We start from the raw sequence: 22,971 nt of genomic DNA, 5'->3' as shown, positions 1-22,971 counted from the left end.
CTGGAGATTTCCAAGCTTTTTCACATAACTCGTTCAGCTCGTGTGAGGGGGGAAAGGTTACCTCAGGCTTCTTTCCCTTGTACATATGTACCCTCTTGTCAGCGACAGGGGGTTACTCTGTTATGTGCAAAACATTTTTTATTGCCATAATCATAAATCGAATGGATTTTGCCAATTTTGGCTGTAACTTTGCATCATCGTAATCGACACTGGAGTCAGAATCCGTGTCGGTATCTGTGTCAACAAACTGGGATAGTGGGCGCTTATGAGACTCTGACAGTCCCTGCAACATAGGATCAGGCATGGGTTGAGACCCTGACTGTCCCAAAGCTTCTGCCTTGTCTAATCTTTTGTGCAATGAGTTTACACTAGCATTTAAAACATTCCACATATCCATCCAATCAGCTGTCGGCGGAGACACCATATTCATTTGCTCCCGCTCCTCTCTAATATAGCCTTCTTCCTCAGACATGTCGACACACGTGTACCGACACACCACACACACAGGGAATGCTTTTTCTGAAGACAGTTTCCCCACAAGGCCCTTTGGAGAGACAGAGAGGGAGTATGCCAGCACACACCCCAGCGCTATATAACCCAGGAATAAAACAGTAACTTAATGTTTGCCCAGTAGTGCTGCTGTATGTAATTTGCGAATTATGTGCCCCCCCCCCCCTCTTTTCAACCCTCTTGTCTAACGTGGTATAAGCAGGGTAGAGTCCGGGGAGCTTCCTCTCAGCGGTGCTGTGGAGAAAAAATGGCGCTGGTGAGTGCTGAGGGAGAAGCCCCGCCCCCTTGGAGGCGGGCTTCTGTCCCGCTTAAACTGTAAAATTGGTGGGGGCTCATACATATATACAGTGCCCAGCTGTATATATGTTATATTTTTGCGAAAGAGGTTTATATTGCTGCCCAGGGCGCCCCCCCTGCGCCCTGCACCCTTACAGTGACCGGAGTATGTGAGGTGTATGGGAGCAAAGGCACACAGCTGCAGTGCTGTGCGTTACCTCAGTGAAGATCATGAAGTCTTCTGCCGCCTCTGAAGTCTTCTTTTCTTATCATACTCACCCGGCTTCTATCTTCCGGCTCTGCGAGGGGGACGGAGGCGCGGCTCTGGGACGGACGGCGAGGGTGAGATCCTGCGTACCAATCCCTCTGGAGCTAATGGTGTCCAGTAGCCTAAGAAGCAGGACCTTGCAACTCAGAGAGTAGGGCTGCTTCTCTCCCCTCAGTCCCTCGATGAGGGAGTCTGTTGCCAGCAGTGCTCCCTGAAAATTAAAAACCTAACAAAATACTTTCTGTCAGAAAGCTCAGGAGAGCTCCTGAAAAGCACCCAGTCTCCACTGGGCACAGTATCAAACTGAGGTCTGGAGGAGGGGCATAGAGGGAGGAGCCAGTGCACACCCAGAACTAAAGTCTTTCTTAAAGTGCCCATGTCTACTGTGGAGCCAGTCTATCCCCATGGTCCTTACGGAGTCCCCAGCATCCTCTAGGACTTTAGAGAAAATAGGATTTTAATACCTACTGGGAAAATCCTTTTCTCTTAGTCCGTAGAGGATGCTGGGCACCCGTCCCAGTGCGTACTGTGTCTGCAGTTATTAAATGGCCCTTAACTCCAGAACATTTATGTGGAGACAACTTTCCTGACTTGACCATCTTCCTTGGATGTTTTCCCGCTGTGTGACTGCTCCCCAGCCTCGGTGGGTTGCATCCGTGGTCCCTAGGATCCCGTCCTGGATCCCAAACCATCGCCCCTCTAGGTGGTGAGAACTGTGCAGCCACCAATGGAGTGAGATTCTGGTCTTGGAAGACAGGATTATCCTCCGGTGCATGTGTAGGTGGGATCCGGACCACTTGTCCAACAGGTCCCACTGGAACACTCTGGCATGGAGCCTGCCAAACTGAATGGCCTCGTAGGCCGCAACCATCTACCCCAGCAACCGAATGCATTGATGGATTAACACTCTTGCTGGTTTCAGAATTTGTTTGACCAGACTCTGGATCTCCAGAGCCATTCCACTAGAAGAAAACCTCTTCTGTGTCCAGTATCACTCCCAAAAACAACAACCGCGTCATTAGGACCAACTGCGATTTTGGCAAGTTTAGGAGCCAACCATGTTTTTAAAGAACTGTCAGGGAGAGTAGATGTTTTGCACCAACTGGTACCTGGATCTCGCCTTTATCAGGAGATCATCCAAGTACGGGATAATTGTGACTCCTTGCTTGCGAAGGAGAACCATCATTTCCGCCATCACCCTGGTGAAAATCTTTGGAGCCGTGGACAGACCAAACGGCAACGTCTGAAATTGGTAATGACAATCCTGAATTGCAAACCTCAGGTAGCTTGATGCAGTGGCTAAATGGGAACATGTAAGTAGGCATCCTTTATGTCTACCAAAACCAGGAAATCTCCTTTATCCCCCGGACTGCAGATCACTACCCTGAGAGATTCCATCTTGAAATTGAATTTCTTTAGGTAGAAATTAAGGGATTTCAGATTTCAGATTGGTCTGACTGAGCCGTCCGGCTTCGGGACCACTAAGAGGCTTGAATAAAAACCTTCTCCCTGCTGACTAAGGCTGATTTGAACAATCGGTGAGGGGGAACTTCTTGAAACCCCAGTTTGTACCCTTGGGACACTATTTGTAAAACCCACGAGTCCAGGTCCGAATGAATCCAGAACTGACTGAAGAGTTTTAGACGTGCCCCCCAGTGGCGGAACTAGCGAGCAGTGGGCCCATGTGCGACAAAATGGCTTGGGCCCCCCCCCCATCCCTTCCCATCCAAGTCCACCCCCTCACCCCTGGAGAGGATCTGGTGAGGGGGGCCTGCTCAGGGAAGTGGATACCTAGCAACAGTGCCGTAACTAGACATTTTAGCAGTGTGTGCAAGAAACGGCATTGGAGCCCCACCCCTGCATGCAAAACAGGGGCAGTGCGCGCCGTAGGCGCGCGCAAAAAAACATAGTGGCGTGGCTTCGTGGTTAAGGGGTGTGGCCACAAAATAATACCAATTCATAAAACGGTGCACAGTAGTCTCCATTATTCAAATTACGCCGCACAGTAGCACCACTACACCAGGTAGAGACCCTTTTACACCTTACGGCGGACAGATTCCTCTTTTTACACATTACAGCAGACAGCGTCCTCTTTTTACACATTACAGCAGACAGCGTCCCCTTTTTACACATTACGGCAGACAGCATCCCCCTTTTTTACACAACGGCAGACAGCGTGCCCTTGTTACACATAGCGGCAGACAGCGTACATTTTTTCACATAACGGCAGACAGCCTGCCCTTGTTAAACATAGCGGCAGACAGCGTACACTTTTTACACATAACGGCAGACAGCCTGCCCTTGTTAAACATAGCGGCAGACAGCGTACACTTTTTTCACATAACAGCAGTCAGCCTGCACTTGTTACACATAATGGCAGACATCGTATACTTTTTACACATTACAGCAGACAGCTTGCCCTTGTTACACATTACAGCAGACAGCTTGCCCTTGTTACACATTATGGCAGACAGCGTGCCCTTGTTACACATTACGGCAGACAGCATCCCCCTTGTTACACATTACGGCAGGCAGATTCCCCCTTGTTACACATTGCGGCAAGCAGATTCCCCCTTTTTACACATTGCGGCAAGCAGCTTCCCCCTTTTTACACATAGCGGCAGGCAGATTCCCCCTTTTTACACATTGCGGCAGGCAGTCCCCCTTTTTACACATAGCTGCAGGCTGTCACGATCCGGGTATCTGGACGCCATTTCTTACCCATCAGATGCCTCCTAAGGCTGGCTCAGCGCTCCAGGACCGGATTCCATCTATTATCCTGATGTGTACATTCCTGTATCCTCTCCTGTCACTCTGGGACGCTGTCACAGTAAGCGCCATATTACATCTGGCATGGCGTCTCCCGCGGCCTCCGCCGCCGTCCCTGAGCTTCTGCATGCAGAGTGTCAGAGTGGCGATTACGTCAGCCGCGGCCTCCGCTGTGTCCGCGTGGTTGGATGTGCACTTGTCAGCCTGGCGTCTCCTGTCTCCAGTGGCCGGCGCCGCCATTACTGTTTTCATTACCACATGGATTACAAACCAAACTTCCCTCCAAGTGTCTGCATGGGCGCAGCCATCTTGGATTCTGTCAGCTGATCATTTCCTCCAATCTGTTGTCAGTATTGTTAATCTGCATAATTGCCTAGCCAATCCCTTCCTTGCTGCAGGTATAAATACACTGTGCCTGAGCAAGGAAGGCGTAAGTGCTTTGGTTGTCAAACCTAGTTCCTGTTTGTCTCTCTCCTGTGATTGTCTTCCAGGTTTCAGCTCCTGTCTCAAGACTTCCACCATAGAGACCCGCACCAGCATTCCACCTGCGGTGTAGCCTGACTCTCCAATCCATTGTGGATTCATCTGTTTCCAGGTACAACATTACCTGCTCCCAGCTCAGCTTCCAGCAGAGTACAGCTTCCCTTAAAGGGCCGGTGTCCTTTCTACACTTTACCACTCTCCACCGGTATTATTATTTCTCCGCTCTCAAGTTCTACATTTCAGTTCATATTTCATCGCTCCCAAGTTCATTTATTATTTAACTGGTTCCAGCCAGTATCCACTCCGTGCTAACAACAGTCTGGTTCCAGCCAGTATCCACAGCAGCTGTTTTATCTTCAGCAACCCAGCTTTTCCTGGAACACCAGCTGGCACAATCCTGGGTTATCTCCATTGCTACAGTCGGGCCTGGTAAGGACTTTCCATCTAGAAGATCATAAGAACTATCTCACACTACCAGTGCCCTGTGGCTCCTGCCATCCTGTAGTACCCAGGAACTGTATTTATTCTTTGCTGACTTTTACGTTTTCTTTTACTGCTGCTGTGTTGCGGAGTTGTCATAATAAACATCATTGACTTTTATCCAAGTTGTCGTGGTCACGCCTTCGGGCAGTTATTATTCATGTTACTTACATGTCCAGGGGTCTGATACAACCTCCCAGGTTCCGGTACATCTCAGCCCCTACAACTGAGGCTGCCTCCCGTCAGCTCAGGCCCTCAGTTGTGACAGTAAGCACTGACCTAATGAATCCAGCCGGAGACCAGGATCAAGCGGCCAGGCCGATGCAAGAACTGGCAGCCCGACTAGAACATCAGGAGGCTGCACAGGGCCACATCATCCGCTGTCTCCAGGATCTCTCTACTCGGCTGGATGGGATTCAGACAACTCTCCGTGAATCAGGCGCGTCTGGTGCGTCAACCACAGTGACTCCAGCTATAACCCCACCCACCTTACCCATTTCTGCTCCACGTCTTCATCTTCCAACGCCAGCAAAATTTGACGGATCTCCAAGATTCTGCAGGGGATTTCTCAACCAGTGTGAGATTCAGTTTGAGCTACAACCTGGCAATTTTCCCAGTGACCGTACAAAAATTGCCTACATTATTTCTCTTCTCAGTGGCTCAGCCCTTGATTGGGCATCACCGTTATGGGAGAGGTCCGACACCCTGCTATCTTCCTACACTGCCTTCGTGTCAACATTCAGGCGCATCTTCGACGAGCCAGGCCGGGTAACCTCAGCTTCATCCGAGATTCTCCGTTTACGCCAGGGGTCACGTACTGTAGGACAATATCTGATACAGTTCCAGATCCTGGCATCCGAACTGGCATGGAACGACGAGGCCCTGTATGCTGCATTCTGGCATGGCTTATCTGAGCGTATTAAAGATGAGTTAGCTACCAGAGACTTACCTTCTAAGTTAGATGAGCTAATCTCACTCTGCACGAAAGTTGATTTACGTTTCAGAGAGAGAGCAACTGAGCGTGGAAGATCATCTGCTCCAAAATCTTCTGCTCCTCCTCCTCGTCAACTGTCACCATCTAAAGATGAGCCCATGCAACTTGGCCGTTCCCGTTTAACTCCTGCTGAGCGCCGAAGACGTCTCTCCGAGTTTCTCTGTCTCTATTGTGCAGCTCCGTCTCACACCATTAACGCCTGTTCCAAACGTCCGGGAAACTCCAAATCCTAGCTCGCCAAGGAGAGGGCCGGCTAGGAGTAATGATCTCCTCTCCATCTCCTCAAGATTGTAATCTCCCAGTCTCGCTTCAAGTTGCTCAACGTTACCGGAACGTCATTGCCCTCCTTGATTCCGGAGCAGCTGGGAACTTTATTACCGAAGCCTATGTTAAACGGTGGTCCCTACCCACCGAGAGACTTCCTTCGTCCATTTCTTTAACTGCCGTGGATGGCAGCAAAATTTTTGATGCAGTTATTTCTTTAAGGACTCTACCAGTTCGTCTGAGAGTGGGAGTTCTTCATTCCGAACTTATTTCTTTTTTAGTGATTCCAAGAGCCACACATCCTGTGGTCCTGGGCCTTCCATGGCTCCGTCTTCACAATCCTACAATTGATTGGACGACTACGCAAATCCTGGCATGGGGTTCCTCCTGTGCTGAGACATGTTTGTTTAAAGTATTGCCTGTCTGTTCTTCCTCCCCCAGGTCGTCTGATGTTCCACCTCCTCCATATCAAGATTTCACGGATGTGTTCAGTAAAGCTTCTGCTGATATCCTTCCTCCTCATAGAGAATGGGACTGTCCGATTGATCTCGTTCCAGGGAAGGTTCCACCTCGAGGCCGAACTTATCCGTTGTCTCTGCCTGAGACGCATTCTATGGAGGAATATATTAAAGAGAACCTAGCAAAGGGGTTCATTCGACCTTCTTCTTCTCCAGCCGGCGCAGGCTTCTTTTTTGTAAAAAAGAAAGATGGTGGTCTGCGGCCGTGCATCGACTACAGAGGTTTGAACGACATTACCATCAAGAACCGTTATCCTTTACCCCTGATTACTGAGCTCTTTGACAGAGTTAGCGGAGCTACCATCTTTACAAAGCTGGACTTGCGAGGTGCATACAATCTCATCCGGATCCGTGAGGGTGACGAGTGGAAGACCGCCTTTAACACCCGTGACGGACATTATGAGTACCTCGTCATGCCCTTCGGATTGAGCAATGCTCCAGCTGTCTTCCAGCATTTTGTCAATGAGATCTTCAGAGACATTCTATACCGTCATGTCGTGGTCTATCTAGACGATATCCTCATTTTTGCCAACGATTTAGAGGAACATCGTTTTTGGGTTAAAGAGGTTCTGTCCCGTCTCCGTGTCAATCATCTCTATTGCAAATTAGAAAAATGCGTCTTTGAAGTCAAGTCCATTCCGTTTCTAGGGTACATTGTGTCCGGTTCCGGACTAGAGATGGATCCTGAGAAACTACAAGCAATCCAAAATTGGCCGGTACCCTTAACCCTCAAAGGGGTCCAGAGGTTCTTAGGGTTCGCCAACTATTACCGAAAGTTTATACGAGACTTTTCCACCATTGTGGCGCCTATTACTGCTTTCACTAAGAAGGGTGCTAACCCGTCCAAGTGGTCTGAAGAAGCCATGCAAGCATTTCATCTTTTAAAACAAAGGTTCATCTCTGCGCCTGTTCTGAAACAGCCTGACATCGACTCTCCTTTCATCTTAGAGGTGGATGCCTCCTCCGTTGGAGTAGGAGCGGTGTTATCTCAGAGGGCTAAAGATGGCCATTTACACCCTTGCAGTTTCTTCTCCCGGAAGTTCTCCCCAGCTGAGCGCAACTATGCCATTGGCGACCAGGAGTTGCTAGCCATCAAGCTCGCTCTAGAAGAGTGGAGGTATCTGTTGGAGGGAGCTTCTCATTCAATCACCATGCTTACAGACCACAAGAACCTTTTATACCTGAAGGGCGCACAATGTCTCAACCCTCGTCAGGCCAGATGGGCACTTTTCTTTTCCAGGTTCGACTTTAAACTCCAGTTCTGTCCGGGCTCTCAGAATCGCAAGGCCGATGCCCTTTCCCGCTCATGGGAGCAAGAAAATGAGTCAGAGTCTTCAGACAAGCATCCTATTATAAATCCGTTGGCATTCTCCACGGTAGGGATGGACTCTACGCCCCCATCAGGGAAAAGTTTTGTGAAGCCGATGCTAAGGAAGAAGCTCATGCATTGGGCCCATGCTTCCCGTTTTGCCGGACATACAGGTATCCAAAAAACCCTGGAGTTTATCTCTAGGTCCTATTGGTGGCCAACTCTGAAAAAGGACGTCTTGGAGTTTATTGCATCTTGCCCAAAGTGTGCCCAACATAAAGTATCCCGCCAGTCGCCTGCGGGGCAACTGGTTCCACTATCCGTTCCCCGTCGACCATGGACCCACTTGTCGATGGATTTCATTTCAGACTTACCCATGTGCAACAAGTTCAATACCATCTGGGTGGTAGTTGACCGGTTCACCAAGATGGCACACTTCATTCCTCTCACCGGTCTTCCGTCAGCTTCCAAGTTGGCTCAAGTATTCATACAAGAGATCTTCCGACTCCACGGTCTTCCTGAAGAAATTATCTCAGATCGAGGAGTTCAATTCACAGCCAAATTCTGGCGAAGTTTATGTCAAGTCCTCCAAGTCAAGCTAAAGTTTTCCACGGCTTACCATCCTCAGACCAATGGTCAAACCGAGAGGGTGAATCAGGACTTGGAGGCCTTCCTCCGCATCTATGTGTCCTCCTCTCAAGATGACTGGGTTCAATTACTTCCCTGGGCCGAGTTCTGTCATAACAACCAGTATCATTCTTCATCTGCTTCAACACCATTCTTCACTAACTTTGGATTCCACCCTAAAGTCCCTGAGTTCCAACCGCTTCCAGCAACTTCTGTTCCCGCAGTGGATATCACCTTGCATCAGTTTGCCAATATCTGGAAGAGCGTACGATCAGCTCTGCTCAAGGCATCGTTCAGGTACAAGAAGTTTGCGGATAAGAAGCTTCGAGCAGTTCCTGCTCTCAAGGTGGGTGATCGGGTATGGTTATCCACGAAGAATTTGAGGTTAAGAGTTCCCAGTATGAAGTTTGCACCTCGCTATATCGGTCCTTTCAAGATTGAACAAGTCATCAATCCTGTTGCTTACAGACTCCAGTTGCCTCCCTTCTTAAAAATACCCAGGACATTCCATGTTTCCCTGTTGAAACCGCTGATCTTGAATCGGTTTCATTCCTCACTTCCTCCAACTCCGAAAGTCCAAACTCAACGAGGCGTTGAGTATGAAGTGGCCAAGATCCTGGACTCACGTCACCGTTACGGTCAACTACAATATCTTATTGACTGGAAAGGTTATGGTCCTGAGGAACGTTCATGGACCAATGCTTCTGATGTCCATGCTCCTGCCTTGGTCCGGAGATTCCATTCCAAGTTTCCTCAAAAGCCAAAGAAGTGTCCTGGGGCCACTCCTAAAGGGGGGGGTGCTGTCACGATCCGGGTATCTGGACGCCATTTCTTACCCATCAGATGCCTCCTAAGGCTGGCTCAGCGCTCCAGGACCGGATTCCATCTGTTATCCTGATGTGTACATTCCTGTATCCTCTCCTGTCACTCTGGGACGCTCTCACAGTAAGCGCCATATTACATCTGGCATGGCGTCTCCCGCGGCCTCCGCCGCCGTCCCTGAGCTTCTGCATGCAGAGTGTCAGAGTGGCGATTACGTCAGCCGCGGCCTCCGCTGTGTCCGCGTGGTTGGATGTGCACTTGTCAGCCTGGCGTCTCCTGTCTCCAGTGGCCGGCGCCGCCATTACTGTTTTCATTACCACATGGATTACAAACCAAACTTCCCTCCAAGTGTCTGCATGGGCGCAGCCATCTTGGATTCTGTCAGCTGATCATTTCCTCCAATCTGTTGTCAGTATTGTTAATCTGCATAATTGCCGAGCCAATCCCTTCCTTGCTGCAGGTATAAATACACTGTGCCTGAGCAAGGAAGGCGTCAGTGCTTTGGTTGTCAAACCTAGTTCCTGTTTGTCTCTCTCCTGTGATTGTCTTCCAGGTTCCAGCTCCTGTCTCAAGACTTCCACCATAGAGACCCGCACCAGCATTCCACCTGCGGTGTAGCCTGACTCTCCAATCCATTGTGGATTCATCTGTTTCCAGGTACAACATTACCTGCTCCCAGCTCAGCTTCCAGCAGAGTACAGCTTCCCTTAAAGGGCCGGTGTCCTTTCTACACTTTACCACTCTCCACCGGTATTATTATTTCTCCGCTCTCAAGTTCTACATTTCAGTTCATATTTCATCGCTCCCAAGTTCATTTATTATTTAACTGGTTCCAGCCAGTATCCACTCCGTGCTAACAACAGTCTGGTTCCAGCCAGTATCCACAGCAGCTGTTTTATCTTCAGCAACCCAGCTTTTCCTGGAACACCAGCTGGCACAATCCTGGGTTATCTCCATTGCTACAGTCGGGCCTGGTAAGGACTTTCCATCTAGAAGATCATAAGAACTATCTCACACTACCAGTGCCCTGTGGCTCCTGCCATCCTGTAGTACCCAGGAACTGTATTTATTCTTTGCTGACTTTTACGTTTTCTTTTACTGCTGCTGTGTTGCGGAGTTGTCATAATAAACATCATTGACTTTTATCCAAGTTGTCGTGGTCACGCCTTCGGGCAGTTATTATTCATGTTACTTACATGTCCAGGGGTCTGATACAACCTCCCAGGTTCCGGTACATCTCAGCCCCTACAACTGAGGCTGCCTCCCGTCAGCTCAGGCCCTCAGTTGTGACACAGGCAGATTCCCCCTTTTAACACATAGCTGCAGGCAGATTCCCCCCTTTTACACATAGCTGCAGGCAGATTCCCCCTTTTTACACATAGCGGCATGCAGATTCCCCCTTTATACACATAGCGGCAGGCAGATTCCCCCTTTTTACACATAGCGGCAGGCAGATTCCCCCTTTTTACACATAGCGGCAGGCAGTCCCAACAAAGAAAGAAAGAGACGAAAGAAAGAAAGAAAGAAAGAAAGAAAGAAAGAAAGAAAGAAAGAAAGAAAGAAAGAAAGAAAGAAAGAAAGAAAGAAAGAAAGAAGAATTATACTTACCCTCTCCGCTGGCTCAGGCTCCTCGTGCAGCTTGACGATTCCCGGGCAGTAGAGAAGGAGGAGGAGGGAGGTGGAGGAGGGAGCCGCAGCAGCGCTGTGTTATTGGTGGAGGCGCTGCTGCTGCTGCTGCCCCTCTGCTTCACTATAGGCTGTTCTCGGAAGACAGCCTATAGTGAAGCAGAGGGGCAGCAGCAGCAGCGCCTCCACCAGTAACAAAGCGCTGCTGCGGCTCCTTCCTTCACCTCCCTCCTCCTCCTCCTCCCCCCCGTGCCGCTGCTCCTCTCATCTCCAAGCGACCCTCCTCCCTCTTCGTGTGTTACAGAGGCGGCAGCGTGTCTGGTGCTGCGGCTGCTGCCCGTAGTGCCCTGGCCTGATCTGTTCGTTACGACGGGCGGCGGGAGTCGCAGGACGCAGACCCGACGGGAGCGCTGGTGTGCGGCTGTGGCATGATACAATGAGTCATTGTGACTCTTTGTAATGCCGGCGGCTGTGGGCCCTTGAGTGCGGCGGGGCCCCAGTGCAATGCACTGCCTGCCCTGCCAGTAGTTCCGCCCCTGGTGCCCCCCTCCTGCAAGAGAGCCCCAGCGTCATGCAGTGGATTTGGCAGAAGCAGAGGACTCTGCTCCTGCGATCTTGAAGAGGCTTCTTGGAGTCAGCATCAGCATTCCCTTGGTGAATCCACAATGCCCTCCTATCCGAGACTGCCATGAAATTGGCCCGTGAGCACTTGTGCCCGGTGTAGGATTTTTAAATATGTGTAGTTTACTGTATGCAAGGGTTTAAAACCTTTTAGGAACTGAGATCTAAGGTGTATTACATGTAGTTTAAAAAAAACAAAAAAGGTTTATTTTATGGCAGTAGTTTCCAAACTGGGGTTCTTGCACTGGTAGCAAAGTTTGGTGGTCCAGGACCAATTAAAATTATTTATACTTTATTAAATTGGCAAAACCATTCCCTCACAACATAACTGAACCTGAGGATGACATGCTATAAACACAATTTACTTAATTTTATATTTTTTTCTGAATTTCTCAATAAAAAAAACTTTGGCCTAGGGGTGCCGTGAAACAAATTTTGATACTATTTATTTATATAGTGCTCTTTCTCCAACAGGACTCAAGGCGCTTGAGATATGGCTTCTGGAACTGAACACAGGATTCTAAATGTGGCTGTACCAAGGACCTATACAGTGGCATTACAGGTTGAGTATCCCTTATCCAAAATGCTTGGGACCAGAGGAATTTTGGATATCGGATTTTTCTGTATTTTGGAATAATTGCATACCATAACGAGATATTATGGTGATGGGACCTAAATCTAAGCACAGAATGCATTTATGTTTCATATATACCATATACACACAGCCTGAAGGTCATTTTAGCCAATATTTTTTATAACTTTGTGCATTAAACAAAGTGTGTGTACATTCACAGAATTCATTTATGTGTCATATACACCTTATACACACAGTCTGAAGTTCATTTAATACAATATTTTTAATAACTTTGAGTATTAAACAAAGTTTGTGTACACTGAGCCATCAAAAAACAAAGGTTTCACTATCTCAGTCTCACTCAAAAAAGTCCGTATTTCGGAATATTCCGTATTTCGGAATATTTGGATATGGGATACTCAACCTGTATTACTTTTTTCTGCTACTGGTTCTTTACCTATGCAAACAAGCATCTGACTTGCCTTTCCTATTGCTTTGTTACATTGCTCACCTGAAATAGTAATACTTAGATAGCTTTCCTCTTGCCGTTATAATGCCCTTAATATTATAGTTAGCCTTTGTATTTTTGAGACGTGTATGATTTTGCATTTTTTGGCATTAAATGTTGCCATGTTCTTGACCATTCCTCTAGTCCAGGGGCGGAACTGCCAGAGACAACGGAGTCAGTTGCCGCCGGGCTCCAGCCCTAAAGGGGCTTCCTCCATTGCCCTCCGGCTGTTACGTGCCCTTCCTACTAAATAGACAAAGGCGCTACCAGCAGGGTCTCGCAGTTTGTACATTCCATGCCGTAACACCCTTCTTTCCACCTTTTTCAAGACCCAGCCCAGCAGCCTCGCCGCTGCCACCACCGCTAGCTGCAGCACTGCAAGCGGTGGGGTGCCCCTGCTTCTTCTCACACCACAGATAGCTGGGCAGCACTGCAACTGCCTGCCTGATTGCTCCGCCCCCTTCTGGCTCCCAAGCACCTCTGCTGCCCAGTGATCCAGGAGCCTGCTGCTAGGAAGAAGTGGCCGAGCTTCAGCAAGCGAGTCTGGACACTGGCGGAGGAAGCCATGATAACCAGATAATGGGGAGTGGAGAGCCAGTTCCAAGGTAATACTTTATACAGCTGGTTGAGATCCTGGTCGGTGGATATGGATTCCAAGAAAACCCTGGAGGTGCTTCCTTTCAAGGGAGACACTCTCTTTGGAGAAGACCTCAATAAGATTGTAGCTGATCTGGCTACTGCTAAAACAGCTTGCCTACCTAGTATGACTCCTACCACGCAGAAGGCTAAAAGTACTTTCCCTTGGCCCTTTCATCCTCAAGGTAAAGCGTACCCAAGGTCAGGCATACCCAAAGCAAGCTCATGCTTCCAGACCTGCCAAGCCCAGACTGAAGCAAGCCTGGGCTGCCCATCAGCCTGCTTCCAAAACGGACAAGCCTGCCGCATGACGGTGCAGGCCTCCCTCTGGGGGATCCCAGGGTGGGGGGCCCGACTTCTAGGTTTGGCATAATTCTAAGCTAGAGAATTCTGTTTGGAGCTCACCTTGTACTTTGTGAAGAAATAATCAGCATTGTGGCTGAGCAGATACATGTAGTGTGTGACTGCAAACTGCATGGATCTGCTGCGTTGTAATGCTGATACTTTTTTTTTCAAAGTACCAATAGCTTCATATAATGTTCACAATTTTTATGCAGGATCAAATAGCTCAATAGGTAGGGTGTTTGATTAGAATTCAACAGGTTATAGGTTTGAATCCTGGGTATGGTAGTTTGAGATGTGTTATTTAATAAAGTATGTTGTTCTAACTGCCGGCATCCTATCACCTGGGATATCATACTAAATAAATGGAGTTGATCAATTTTTTTTAATTTTTTTTTTAAACTAGGGACAATTTCCAGATACTTTTCTTTATAACTGAGATTGCCCACTGGAACTTCACATCAGTTGACAACTATGCATGAGTGGGCAGTGCTTGCTCTGGATCTGCCCACCCATTTATGTGCCGTCATAAAAGAAAGCACAACTGACAGTTATCCTGGGCGTACACTACACAATTATCTGTCAGGCTATCTATCCAGTCTGGATGGATGGAATGAAAATCTGGTAATGTATAGGAGCAAATGTCAATTAACCATTTGCTCCCAAACACTAGAAAAGTGGTCAAAAATGGTCATTACACAAATTGGTTAAACCCAAAATTTAACCAATTTGTTTAGGGGACCATTTTTGTCCATTTTCTAGTGTTTGAGAGTAAATCGTTGATGGTCATTTGCTCACATAGATAACCGGATTTCTATTCCAACCAGCCAGTGTTGGAGATATGGTCTGCCAGAATGCATAATGCATACCAGAGCCATAACTAGACTTTTTGGTGCCCTGTGACAGATAATTATATGCCCCCCCCCCCTCCTCCTCCTCCCCATTTTTGCAATATGGACAAAAGGCGCATGCCTTGTGGGGAAGGGGCATAACAAGATTGGTCTCAGAGAAAGCACATGAGATATGAAGATATATCTAGTATACTTGACACTCAATGGTTTGTGGTATTGCCGGGGTGCCCTCCTTAAATGCATATATAGTCACACATGGCGTGTTTGTGCAAATGGCATATCAGCAGTCAGCACTAACTGGTGACATGCCATTTGTACAAGTAAACCATGTGTGACTAATATATAAACATACTTTATTAAATAACACCTCAAGCTATCATACCCAGGATTCAAACCTATAACCTGTTGAATTCTAATCAAATACCCTACCCATTGAGCTACTTGATCCTGCATCTATTCTAACCTCCAAAAACAGATTCAGTTGCATTTTCCAGCGTGTTTTGTTTGCGCCTTTGCAAATGTCTTACATCGACAAACTTATTTAGTACTATTTTGCAAATAGGGTTACATTGTCGCAACATTGTGTTCCCTAATTGCTTGATTTTTTTAAATGCAACAATTGATAAAGACACCTGATAATTGCTCTGTGGAGTCTTATTTTGTGTCTACTTCTTATCTACATTTAATTCCCTACCTCTAATCAAGGCATTTTTAAATGCTGGGGGCTGCCAGGACGTGAGGCCTACCTAGACTTTAGATCTGAATTTGAATGTACTTGTGAACTAACTTAATTTCCTACTTCTAAATTCATTCCTAAATTCACTACTTATATTAATCCTGTAGTTGGGCATTTTGAGCCTTCAATTGTGGGCATTGTTTTGTGTCCAGACCAGCAGCTGGTGGTGTGCATTTTGCTGGAAAGGCATCGAAGACCTCCGATATGCTGCATCTCCTGATGTGTGTCTCCCTCAAGTGGCTGTCAGCAAATGCATGCTAGACACCCCATTCCAAGCTGATTGTGACATCACGGAACATGCATCATAGAACAGGCATGCTAGAATATGGGTCTTCAACCTGCGACCCTCCAGCTGCTGTGGAACTACATATACCAGCATGCCCTGCCTCAGTTTTAGCATACCTTAATAGCAAAACTGTGGCAGGGCATGCTGGGATGTGTAGTTTCACAGCAGCTGGAGGGCCACAGGATGAAGACCCATGTGCTAGAGCCAAGCCGCAGGTACATTGAATGCTAGCAAGCTGAATGTTTAAATCATTTTTGTTCCGCAGCATTCCAATGCGGAAGATTCCATGGAACCAGAGATTATTCCATTGAGAAGGACATGCTGCCTGGATGACTGCACTGTGCAAATTAAATCACGGAGGCAGTTGGCTTGTGGGTGGCTCTGGTGACTGGGTGGTTGGGTGGGCGGTGTGTCGGAGGTGGAGCACATGCAAATGAATGTGTATCATCCAGCTAGTGAGAGTGAAAACTCATGCAGGAGTGTGCCTGCTTGTCAGTGGGTTATGCACCTTGCCAGGCGTCAAATCTACATGGAGCAGCTGGAGGGGACAAGAGCAGGTTTGCAAAATATAGATAGAAGAGCATATATGCTGGCGCATTCTCCATGATTGTGTCAGCTTATGTTTTGGTGCACTGCACTTTCCTTCACTAAGTTTTAGCCATTTTGGTTAAACGCAAGTGTAGTTGCTTCTCGCCCTTTTGGCTGTGATCTTGTATCGTGGTTGAAGAGTCTTCTGGAGGGATTGTTTTCTTCATTGGCGAGAGACTGAAGATATTCCAGGATGGAAGGCTTGGGAACACTATCCGTTTTTCAGTTGTGGAAGAGTTGAAAGACCGGATTGGACTACATTCTATAGTAAAGGATATCTTTGTATTTATTAATCCTCCCTTTATATGTGTCTGTCTTTCAATAAAGCTTCGGGCTTGTGATTCCTTCACCCTCTTACACTCCACACCCATAGCCTTATTAACTGTTGTATTATTGTATTGTTTAAATGTATAGTGCAGTTCATGATTTATAGTGTAGGCTGGCCTGTGCTGTAGTTCTTGAACTGTACTATACCGACAGCATTTGTATTGTGTTTTGGCTGTGCTGCAACACGGTACTTATGTGTGTAATGTTTATGTATGTTTTTTTGCTTCTTTATGTCAATAAAGACTGCTTTTTCAATCCAATATCTGAAAACAATCAATGTTTATCTTTGATGGCAATAGAAGTGGTATGATATTTGCTGCTTTTGAAAGGCAATATCTGATATGTCCCCTATCTGGGAACCATATATTAAATGGCTTTTCAGAAAAGGGAGATGGGAGAAGAGCTTTCAGTACTTGTAGGACCAATGCTCATTTCCTATTCTAGCCTCCAAAAACAGATTCAGTTGCATTTTCCAGCGTGTTTTGGATGCGCCTTTGCAAATGTCTTACATCGACAAACTTATTTAGTACTATTTTGCAAATAGGGTTACATTGTTGCAACATTGTGTTCCCTAATTGCTTGATTTTTTAAATGCAACAATTGATAAAGACACCTGATAACTGCTCTGTGGAGTCTTATTTTGTGTCTACTTCTTATCTACATTTAATTCTCTACCTCTAATCAAGGCATTTTTAAATGCTGGGGGCTGCCAGGACGTGAGGCCTACCTAGACTTTAGATCTGAATTTGAATGTACAAAGGGAGATGGTAGAAGAGCTTTCAGTACTTGTAGGACCGATGCACATTTCCTATTCTAGCCTCCAAAAACAGATTCAGTTGCATTTTCCAGCGTGTTTTGGATGCGCCTTTGCAAATGTCTTACATCGACAAACTTATTTAGTACTATTTTGCAAATAGGGTTACATTGTTGCAACATTGTGTTCCCTAATTGCTTGATTTTTTAAATGCAACAATTGTTAAAGACACCTGATAACTGCTCTGTGGAGTCTTATTTTGTGTCTACTTTTTATCTACATTTAATTCTCTACCTCTAATCAAGGCATTTTTAAGTGCTGGGGGCTGCCAGGACGTGAGGCCTACCTAGACTTTAGATCTGAATTTGAATGTACTTGTGAACTAACTTAATTTCCTACTTCTAAATTCATTCCTAAATTCACTACTTACATGAATCCTGTAGTTGGGCATTTTGGGACTTCGATTGTGGGCATTGTTTTGTGTCCAGACCAGCAGCAGGTGGTGTGCATTTGCTGGAAAGGCATCGAAGACCTCCGATATGCTGCATCTCCTGATGTGTGTCTCCCTCAAGTGGCTGTCAGCAAATGCCTGCTAGACACCCCATTCCAAGCTGATTGTGACATCACGGTACATGCATCATAGAACAGGCATGCTAGAACATGGGTCTTCAACCTGCGACCCTCCAGCTGCTGTGGAACTACACATCCCAGCATGCCCTGCCTCAGTTTTAGCATACCTTAATAGCAAAACTGTGGCAGGGCATGCTGGGATGTGTAGTTTCACAGCAGCTGGAGGGCCACAGGATGAAGACCCATGTGCTAAAGCCAAGCCGCAGGTACATTGAATGCTAGCAAGCTGAATATTTAAATCCTTTTTATTCCGCAGCATTCCAATGTGGAAGATTCCATGGAACCAGAGATCCTTCCATTGAGAAGGACATGCTGCCTGGATGACTACACTGTGCAAATTAAATCACGGAGCCAGTTGGCTTGTGGGTGGCTCTGGTCACTGGGTGGTTGGGTGGGTGGTGTGTCAGAGGTGGAGCACATGCAAATGATTGTGTATCATCCAGCTAGTGAGAGAGAAAACTCATGCAGGAGTGTGCCTGCTTGTCAGTGGGTTATGCACTTTTCCAGACGTCAAATCTACATGGAGCAGCTGGAGAGGACAAGAGCAGGTTTGCAAAATATAGACAGAAGAGCTCTCCAGCCTAGTTTGCTGTCTGTTTCCACTTCTCTTTTCTTGAGCCGCTCCCTTCTATGCCCTTGCGCACTATCCTGACTTCTCCCATCTGCTTACTTTGTGCCTTCCAACGCACAATGCGAACTACAGGTAGTGCTGCAGGGCCCACACCCTTTTACTTGCCATACAGAGCAGCTCTGGAGCTGTTACAGTGCCAAGCTGCTGCAAGAAATCAGCTTGAATGCTTCAGGGGCTGGGGCATTGCCAACATGAGCCCCACACCGAAGGAGGGTGGGGGTGTTTAATGCGAACTAAGGGTCATCCAAGCGCCGCAAAAGGCCGCCATTCCCTGCATACCCCTTTTCTCTTTTCATATGCAGATGAGGGTTCCAGCCAACTTTGACCCACTGCTTGGATGACATCACCATATGCAAATCCATCTGCTGCAGGCCTTCCCCCAGGAATGCTTGCACTAGTTGTTGCATTTGGTTTGTTGTTTGGGGGTGCTTCAGTATTAGGCAGCCTTCTGCCCTCCCATGTTCATCTGAAAATATGTGTTCTCCCTGCAGTTGTTGTCCCCAGATGAGAGTTCCCTTGTGCTGCCTCAGTTGAATCTCCTTTACTTGACAGAGATGTGCCTGAGCAGCGGCCCTCCCCAGCCCTATCCCAAATCATACTTATTTTGCATAGGAGATACCATGGTCATGAAGATTGTTCTCCCAGGTTGAGGTTCATTCATTGCATTCTGGGTATGCTGACCCCTGTGATTTCCCCAAATGTGGGAAACTTGACTGCATTATTTGTGGTAGTGGGGGACTGTGTTTGTGCTTTCCTCTGGTCAGCTCTGGTAAAAGTCAGATTTCTTTGTCTCAGATCTTCCTCTAGCCTTGTTCTTCTTTCGAGAGTTCCCTTGTGCTGCCTCAGTTGGATCTCCTTCACTTGACAGGGGGGTGCCCGAGCTGCGACCCTCCCCAGCTCTAGCCAAACTCCTACTTACCTGCCAGGTGAGATACTATGATCATGTAGGTGCTTCTCCCAGGGCAAGGCTCACCCATTGCACTCTGGGTGTGCTGCCCCTGTGATTTCCCCAAATGTGGGAAACTTGACTGCATAATTTGTGTTTCCCCTGGTCGGCTCTCGTATAATTCATATCTCTTTGTCTCAGGTCTCTCTCCAGCCTAGTTTGCTGTCTGTTTCCACTTCTCTTTTCTTGAGCCGCTCCCTTCTATGCCCTTGCGCACTATTCTGACCTCTCCCGTCTGCTTACTTTGTGCCTTCCAACGCACAATGCAAACTACAGGTAGTGCTGCAGGGCCAACACCCTTTTACATGCTTTACAGAGCAGCTCTGGAGCTGTTACAGTGCCCAGCTGCTGCAAGAAATCAGCTTGAATGCTTCAGGGGCTGGGGCATAGCCAACATGAGCCCCACACCGAAGGAGGGTGGAGATGTTTAATGCGAATTAGGGGTCATCCAAGCGCCGCAAAAGGCCGCCATGCCCTGCACGCCCCTCTTCTCTATTCATATGCAGATGAGTGTTGAAGCCAACTTTGACCCACTGCTTGGATGACATCACCATATGCAAATCCATCTGCTGCAGGCCTTCCCCCAGGAATGCTTGCACTAGTTGTTGCATTTGGTTTGTTGTTTGGGGGTGCTTCAGTATTAGGCAGCCTTCTGCCCTCCCATGTTCATCTGAAAATATGTGTTCTCCCTGCAGTTGTTGTCCCCAGATGAGAGTTCCCTTGTGCTGCCTCAGTTGAATCTTCTTAACTTGACAGAGATGTGCCTGAGCAGCGGCCCTCCCCAGCCCTATCCCAAATCATACTTATTTTGCATAGGAGATACCATGGTCATGAAGATTGTTCTCCCAGGGTGAGGTTCATTCATTGCATTCTGGGTATGCTGACCCCTGTGATTTCCCCAAATGTGGGAAACTTGACTGCATTATTTGTGGTAGTGGGGGACTGTGTTTGTGCTTTCCTCTGGTCAGCTCTGGTAAAAGTCAGATTTCTTTGTCTCAGATCTTCCTCTAGCCTTGTTCTTCTTTCGAGAGTTCCCTTGTGCTGCCTCAGTTGGATCTCCTTCACTTGACAGGGGGGTGCCCTAGCAGCGACCCTCCCCAGCTCTAGCCCAACTCCTACTTACCTGCCAGGTGAGATACTATGATCATGAAGGTGCTTCTCCCAGGGCAAGGCTCACCCATTGCACTCTGGGTGTGCTGCCCCTGTGATTTCCCCAAATGTGGGAAACTTGACTGCATAATTTGTGTTTCCACTGGTCGGCTTTCATATAATTCAGATCTCTTTGTCTCAGGTCTCTCTCCAGCCTAGTTTGCAGTCTGTTTCCACTTCTTTTTTTTTGAGCCCCTCCCTTCTATACCCTTGTGCACTATCCTGATTTCTCCTCCTGTCTGCTTACTTTGTGCCTTCCAATGCACAATGCAAACTACAGGTAGTGCTGCAGGGCCCACAAACTTTTACTTGCATTACAGAGCAGCTCTGGAGCTGTTACAGTGCCAAGCTGCTGCAAGAAATCAGCTTGAATGCTTCAGGGGCTGGGGCATTGCCAACATGAGCCCCACACCGAAGGAGGGTGGGGGTGTTTAATGCGAACTAAGGGTCATCCAAGCGCCGCAAAAGGCCGCCATTCCCTGCATACCCCTTTTCTCTTTTCATATGCAGATGAGGGTTCCAGCCAACTTTGGCCCACTGCTTGGATGACATCACTGTATGCAAATCCGTCTTCTGCAGACCTTCCCCCAGGAATGCTTGCACTAGTTGTTGCATTTGGTTTGTTGTTTGGGGGTGCTTCAGTATTAGGCAGCCTTCTGCCCTCCCATGTTCATCTGAAAATATGTGTTCTCCCTGCAGTTGTTGTCCCCAGATGAGAGTTCCCTTGTGCTGCCTCAGTTGAATCTCCTTAACTTGACAGAGATGTGCCTGAGCAGCGGCCCTCCCCAGCCCTATCCCAAATCATACTTATTTTGCATAGGAGATATCATGGTAATGAAGACTGTTATCCCAGGGTGAGGTTCATTCATTGCATTCTGGGTATGCTGACCCCTGTGATTTCCCCAAATGTGGGAAACTCGACTTCATTATATGTGGTAGTGGGGGACTGTGTTTGTGCTTTCCTCTGGTCAACTCTGGTAAAAGTCAGATTTATTTGTCTCAGATCTTCCTCTAGCCTTGTTCTTCTTTCGAGAGTTCCCTTGTGCTGACTCAGTTGGATCTCCTTCACTTGACAGGGAAGTGCCCGAGCAGCGACCCTACCCAGCTCTAGCCCAACTCCTACTTACCTGCCAGGTGAGATACTATGATCATGAAGGTGCTTCTCCCAGGGCAAGGCTCACCCATTGCACTCTGGGTGTGCTGCTCTTGCGATTTCCCCAAATGTGGGAAACTTGACTGCATAATTTGTGTTTCCCCTGGTCGGCTCTCGTATAATTCAGATCTCTTTGTCTCAGGTCTCTCTCCAGCCTAGTTTGCTGTCTGTTTCCACTTCTCTTTTCTTGAGCCGCTCCCTTCTATGCCCTTGCGCACTATCCTGACTTCTCCCGTCTGCTTACTTTGTGCCTTCCAACGCACAATGCAAACTACAGGTAGTGCTGCAGGGCCCACGCCCTTTTACATGCTTTACAGAGCAGCTCTGGAGTTGTTACAGTGCCCAGCTGCTGCAAGAAATCAGCTTGAATGCTTCAGGGGCTGGGGCATAGCCAACATGAGCCCCACACCGAAGGAGGGTGGAGGTGTTTAATGTGAATTAGGGGTCATCCAAGCGCCGCAAAAGGCCGCCATGCCCTGCACATCCCTTTTTTCTTTTCATATGCAGACGAGGGTTGAAGTCAACTTTGACCCACTGCTTGGATGACATCACCATATGCAAATCCATCTGCTGCAGGCCTTCCCCCAGGAATGCTTGCACTAGTTGTTGCATTTGGTTTGTTGTTTGGGGGTGCTTCAGTATTAGGCAGCCTTCTGCCCTCCCATGTTCATCTGAAAATATGTGTTCTCCCTGCAGTTGTTGTCCCCAGATGAGAGTTCCCTTGTGCTGCCTCAGTTGAATCTCCTTTACTTGACAGAGATGTGCCTGAGCAGCGGCCCTCCCCAGCTCTATCCCAAATCATACTTATTTTGCATAGGAGATACCATGGTCATGAAGATTGTTCTCCCAGGTTGAGGTTCATTCATTGCATTCTGGGTATGCTGACCCCTGTGATTTCCCCAAATGTGGGAAACTTGACTGCATTATTTGTGGTAGTGGGGGACTGTGTTTGTGCTTTCCTCTGGTCAGCTCTGGTAAAAGTCAGATTTCTTTGTCTCAGATCTTCCTCTAGCCTTGTTCTTCTTTCGAGAGTTCCCTTGTGCTGCCTCAGTTGGTTCTCCTTCACTTGACAGGGGGGTGCCCGAGCTGCGACCCTCCCCAGCTCTAGCCAAACTCCTACTTACCTGCCAGGTGAGATACTATGATCATGTAGGTGCTTCTCCCAGGGCAAGGCTCACCCATTGCACTCTGGGTGTGCTGCCCCTGTGATTTCCCCAAATGTGGGAAACTTGACTGCATAATTTGTGTTTCCTCTGGTCGGCTCTCGTATAATTCAGATCTCTTTGTCTCAGG

At 47.7% G+C, this 22,971-nt stretch overlaps 7 non-coding genes and 1 pseudogene across 7 annotated transcripts; all 8 read left to right on the top strand.

The window, feature by feature from the left end:
- Positions 1–19,025: 19,025 nt before the first annotated feature.
- Positions 19,026–19,189, top strand: LOC134951080 (U1 spliceosomal RNA). The gene has a single exon (XR_010183885.1). It is a non-coding gene; the product is annotated as a U1 spliceosomal RNA (small nuclear RNA).
- A 152-nt stretch (positions 19,190–19,341) lies between these two features.
- On the top strand, positions 19,342–19,483 carry LOC134952718 (U1 spliceosomal RNA; annotated as a pseudogene).
- Positions 19,484–20,175: 692 nt separating this feature from the next.
- On the top strand, positions 20,176–20,339 carry LOC134950471 (U1 spliceosomal RNA). The gene has a single exon (XR_010183385.1). It is a non-coding gene; the product is annotated as a U1 spliceosomal RNA (small nuclear RNA).
- Positions 20,340–20,491: 152 nt separating this feature from the next.
- On the top strand, positions 20,492–20,654 carry LOC134952187 (U1 spliceosomal RNA). The gene has a single exon (XR_010184764.1). It is a non-coding gene; the product is annotated as a U1 spliceosomal RNA (small nuclear RNA).
- A 674-nt stretch (positions 20,655–21,328) lies between these two features.
- LOC134951966 (U1 spliceosomal RNA) lies at positions 21,329–21,492 on the top strand. The gene has a single exon (XR_010184599.1). It is a non-coding gene; the product is annotated as a U1 spliceosomal RNA (small nuclear RNA).
- A 152-nt stretch (positions 21,493–21,644) lies between these two features.
- LOC134952261 (U1 spliceosomal RNA) lies at positions 21,645–21,807 on the top strand. Its single transcript, XR_010184823.1, has one exon. It is a non-coding gene; the product is annotated as a U1 spliceosomal RNA (small nuclear RNA).
- A 671-nt stretch (positions 21,808–22,478) lies between these two features.
- Positions 22,479–22,642, top strand: LOC134951078 (U1 spliceosomal RNA). Its single transcript, XR_010183884.1, has one exon. It is a non-coding gene; the product is annotated as a U1 spliceosomal RNA (small nuclear RNA).
- Positions 22,643–22,794: 152 nt separating this feature from the next.
- LOC134952306 (U1 spliceosomal RNA) lies at positions 22,795–22,957 on the top strand. The gene has a single exon (XR_010184861.1). It is a non-coding gene; the product is annotated as a U1 spliceosomal RNA (small nuclear RNA).
- Positions 22,958–22,971: the final 14 nt, after the last annotated feature.

This window comes from Pseudophryne corroboree, chromosome 8 (assembly GCF_028390025.1).
Source record: "Pseudophryne corroboree isolate aPseCor3 chromosome 8, aPseCor3.hap2, whole genome shotgun sequence".
In the NCBI taxonomy this organism is placed as follows: domain Eukaryota; kingdom Metazoa; phylum Chordata; class Amphibia; order Anura; family Myobatrachidae; genus Pseudophryne; species Pseudophryne corroboree.
The sequence above is the reverse complement of the archived record's forward strand: the minus strand, read 5'-3'. Positions and strand labels throughout refer to the sequence as shown.